Below are 5,060 nucleotides of genomic sequence, written 5' to 3' on the forward strand. Positions count from 1 at the left end.
ACTCCAGTCACTACAAGGCTCGCACCAGGGTCCATGAGAGAACACACACCGCGAAGAAGCCCTACGTGTGCCCAGTGTGCTCGAAAGGATTTTCGCAAAAGGTCTTCCTGGACAGACATCTGGTAGCCATCCACAAGGGCCAGAGGAACTTCACGTGTTCCGTCTGCGGGTGCGCGTTTTCCTCCAAGGACACCCTGGACAGACATTCCAATGCGGTGCACGAGGACCAGAGGAACTTCGCGTGCTCAGTCTGCGGGTGGGCGTTCCAACGGAAGGATCATTTACGGCGTCACCAGAGGGTGCACATTAAATGATGTGGAACGGATTGAGTCCGAGCGAGTGCACTGATGCCTCTCTCCTCTACATCGAGATGTCTTCTGGCGTTGACGCCATTGGAAGAACTTTTCTGATTAAGCTTCCTGTTCCTAGTACCCCTTTCGTATGGGCATGATCTGTCGCGTGGTCATTGATGAGTGCCCGTGTCACTTTTTCTGATTAGTATATTCAACAGTGGTTCGCGGAACACGTCAGCGCAATGTTCAAGAGATATTTGGCGGCGTCGTTTTTACATTACTGCTTGTCACGTGTGCTCACTCGAAGAGCTCATCCCCGCTTTGTGTGCGCAATGTTGTGTCAGCATCTCAAGTGTACCTCCGGGTACTTCCGGGTACACTAAACTTTTAGTGAACGGGACAGCAAAATACTGAATTAAAAATATTGCATTCAAATTGCATGTCATCTGCATCTAAATTAGGGTAAACAAATTGCCAGAGCTATACGCATAGCATGAGATGAAGCAAAAACTAACGAACGCAAGTACTACATAAACTAAACTTAGACACAAATACCAAAAATTAAAAAAACAAAAATATACAAAAAAGAAAAAAAAACTACATGCAAATGAATAGTTACTATAGCATATATTGTAGCACAAATAAGTGGGGAATAGCACAACTGCTATCCATTACATGAAACGTCGCTTGAGTGCGCGAGGGTGTGCGGTGACGGGAGCGGGGGGGTTAATATTTCTGTATAAGTGGTTGATATGCTGTGTATATCCTGACTCCTGCACATTCCAGGCACAATTTTTGTTTAGTATAGGCGCCCCCTTAATGGGTCGAAGTTGTGTGGCAGTGCTACAAGGAAGGTGCTACAGTTAGAATCTCTCTTCCCTCCCCAAGAAAAGCACCTGCCAAAAAAGGCCCCGAAAAGCTCCTAGCAATTCCCCCCTCCCTGAGTCATACACTCATGAAATGAAATTGAAATTCAGCACTTGAAAAGCACTCATTGAAATTGAATTTAAATAACGGGTTTCACGAGAAACTGACGGCGCGCAAGATACAATGAATTCATCTTCGTTTTCAAGTTTGACGATTTTTTTAAAATTCGTTAGGGGAAGAATCAGGTGTTATTTACGCCGAGAATTCGGGGAGAAATCGGACGCTATGATCTCTGTTTGATATGTCGTCGGGGAATCTTCGAGTGAAATGAAATGCACATGAAGCAAGCCACTGCTGTGACGCTTAGAGGAGAAACAATAATCTTTATATTTCTGCTGGGAACTGGCGCAGTGAATGATTGCGGTATTCAAACGCTTGCGCGAGCTCCACAAAGGCTGGTGCTTTTTCTCCTGCAGGAGGGGGTCATAAAATGAGGACAAATAGGTTGTCACAAATAGCTCTCTTGGCTGATATTATGATTCACTTTTCTGACGGCTTACCGAGAACGACAAGCTGAAGGACCGCAAGGATTTCGGTGTAGATATCGGGTTCTACTTGAATTCTTGAAAATTTGTTCGGCTGCGAACTGTCGTGAACAATCTGGTTTAACACGAAAACGAAGAACCCTACGGATACATTGACAAGTGTGAACGTAACCATTTCTGCACTTGTGCTTTCTTCTGTCCGAAGAAAAGGAACATATTTGTTTGTTTGTGGTTCCTCTTGGCCAGCTACCCTTTGTCTGATGCTACGGTTACTTGTCTGATGTTTGCTGTAGCTCAGTACCTTCTTTTCTTCTTCTGACCCCTGGAAGAGGAAGGGAAATGTGGAGCAGAGATTGCGCAATATGAAGCCACATAGTTCGTCACTGTCACCCATGTCAGCGCCACCTAGACACCTAGACGCCTGCTTAATGTCTCCTCTCTCTCATTCGCTACGTGGACACAGGTAGTCAGAACTCGTCTGCTAGCGCAAGCGCAATTCGCCATTCTGCCGATTCAAGAGCTTGCAAATGATTGCAGCCAACTCTGCAAATTTGAACCTGTCCCCAAGTGCAACACGCTTTCCAGAAAGTCAGCCTCGAGAAAAATATGGGACCATTTTGCGCTTTATCATTTAGTACGCGGGGACGTTCATTAGTCGCAGACGACAGTTGCTGTCGGCGGCTCGTTCCCACGGCTGCGACCGGTGAAAGCACGTTCGTGGTTGGCTGCGGCCGTTGAAAACACGGTCCTGATTGGCTGACTCTTAGTTGTTACGTCACGTTGACGAGTAGGCAGGCTTTCTCTGTCTAGGTGCCGTTGCTCCTGCCTTGTTTTCCTACTTGTATTCGTCGTTACTGAGCAATGTATTCGTTGGTATAATGTGTGAGTGTTGGTTGCCATACTTCATCATATTCATTCTTTTTGTCGCAGGTGTGAACCGCTCTGACCGCAGCCCCGTACTTGGCGGAGCTCCAAAGAGGCACCGGTGCAGCTTCTGTCACTACTCCAGTGATTACACGGCTAATGTGAAAATGCACACGAGAATTCACACTGGAGAGAGACCTTATGTTTGCCAAGTGTGCTTCAGGGGATTTTCGCAGAAGGCCTCCCTGGACAGACATTCGGAAGCAGTTCACGAGTGCCAGAGGAACTACCCGTGCTCCGTCTGTCGGTGCGCATTTAAACAGAAGCATCATCTACAGCGTCACCTGAGAGTACACTTTAAATAAGGGTGGAAGACTTACGGATTATGTCTGCGTGAGTGTACTGATGCTCTCCGTTGCGCCAAAATGTCTTCTGGTGTTGATGTCATTGGAAGAACTTTCTTTTTATTAAGCTTCCTGTTCCTAAAATTCTGGTTACGTAATCAGTGAAGAGTGCCCATGTCGCGTTTCTGATTATATTCGACAGCGGTTCGCGAAACAAGCCTGCACGACGTTCAATATTTTGTTTCATCTTTTTAACGTTACTGTCTGTCGCGTGTGCTCACTCAAACTCATCCCCGCTTTGTGCAATACTGTTTCAGCATCTGAAGTGTACCGCCGGGTACCTAGAACCGGAAGTACTAAGTGTCGAGTGAACGAGGCAGTAAGACACTGAATTAAAAATACTGCATTCGAGTCCAATGTCATCTGCATCTAAAGGCACTTGAGATGAAGCAGAATGTGCATGAGAACTGCCATAGACTCCGCACTGTCCACTCTGTGGATATGCATGCAGTGTTCAACGGTTAAATATGTAACTTAAACAGCGTTGTTACCCATGTACTTGTCAAGGTTGCTTGACAGGAAAAACAAAGACATTACTTCGACCATGGTAGCAAGGATATCGTTCCCGAAAAGGTCAGCTGGTTCTTCTGAAGTCCCTACCTACAGGCATCAAATGACTGAAGATGTTCACAGGACCATTCAGTGTCGTCTTCGTCGGGTCAACTACTAAATTGAGCCAGAAGAGGCTACCTGGAGCGACGGCGTACATGCGGAAAAACTCGACCCTTATTTGAAGACTAACCCGGGCAGCAGAGCGCTGGTCACGAAGAGCGGAACCGAAAAGAACATAAAGTGCATCGACGTATCCTCTGGCGCCATGCCACAACATTTCCAAAACAAACGTACATCCTCCAGGTGAACAGACTCGGGCCCCACGTTGGGTGTCATTTTGTGGAAACTTCTCTACCTTCTCTCCCTCAAAGGACGGTAGTCCCACTCTCGGGGTCGTCCCCGACCCGTTCACCCTCCCGGAGGAAGTACAGACAACATCGTAAGGAACAAAGCAATGGTTTATTTTGCCATTCCATGCAAACCGCAGGCTGGCTCGGCTCCGTGACCCTGGGGCCGGATTCACAAAGAGCTCGTGCGACGGAATCTGTCGTAACTCCGTCGTAGGGGAAAGTTACGACGAAGTGTAGATTCACGAAGGGCGCGCGTCGCAAAATCTTCGCAGCTTACGGCGGAATCCTGCGAGAGCTCCCGAGCAGTCTTACGAAGTAAGATGGCGGCGTTATTTGGCAGCGGTGGATTTGGAGACAGGAAACAAAGACTCCGTAATACGCACGAACGCATTGCACTTTGCCACAGAACCTTCGAGACCATCCCCGAAGTGACATTGAGGCACTTTTTTGCTTGGTAACCTTCAACAAATGCTTCAATTTTGTGCTCCGTAAAATCGGGTCGCAGGGATTTTTCAAGCATCCCCTACACCCCGCTAAAACACCCCCAACACCCCTCCAAATTGTCTGCAAGAAAGGCAAAAGAAGCCATAAAAGCTGCAAAACTGAGTGCCACACAGCCTTTACAAAACACCCTCACCCACCCCCTCCCCGAGACAAACATACTGGGAATATATTTGCTGTGTCATCGAACGCGTTTCGCCTGTGATTGCATGGCATCCATTATGGCTACCGAAAGACCGAGAGCACGTGCAGTAACAAAACATTTGGGGACGAACAACTTCGTCTTCTTCTAATGGGACGACTCCTATTGGTGCGATCTAAATTTTCGTCATCGTTACCATAGCGAAAACATGGTCTCGCACCCTTTGGCTGTTTGTCTCCGAGGTGCACGTGACAGGAAGCGAGCAACTTCCTCTTCCTCGTCAAAGGGGGTACCCTCTCCACTATGATAGCTTTGTGAATCGCGCTTACGACGCCGTTGTACGCGCGTCGCAGGCTACGACGTCTTAGCGCATCTTAGCGTAACTTACGATCGCGTTTGTGAATCCGACCCCAGCTCCTCCCGGCAATGTCCCCGCTCTTTCTTCTCCAGTCTTTTTAACGTGGCAATCGCGCCACTCCAGCGCCCTCACTCTGGCACGTGTGTGGTCCCCTCCGACTGCGAGCGACTAATCTAATACGACA

The 5,060-nt window shown here is 47.9% G+C and overlaps 1 long non-coding RNA gene across 1 annotated transcript in view; it reads left to right on the top strand.

Moving 5' to 3' along the window:
• LOC135378694 (uncharacterized) overlaps nt 1-3,324 on the top strand; it is a 37,336-nt gene extending 34,012 nt beyond the window's left edge. Inside the window, exon 2 of the long non-coding RNA XR_010418536.1 lies at nt 2,636-3,324. This is a non-coding gene — a long non-coding RNA (uncharacterized LOC135378694). The remainder of the gene's footprint in view (nt 1-2,635) is intronic.
• The last annotated feature ends 1,736 nt before the right edge of the window (nt 3,325-5,060 follow it).

This window comes from Ornithodoros turicata, chromosome 1, assembly GCF_037126465.1.
Source record: "Ornithodoros turicata isolate Travis chromosome 1, ASM3712646v1, whole genome shotgun sequence".
Classification (NCBI taxonomy): domain Eukaryota; kingdom Metazoa; phylum Arthropoda; class Arachnida; order Ixodida; family Argasidae; genus Ornithodoros; species Ornithodoros turicata.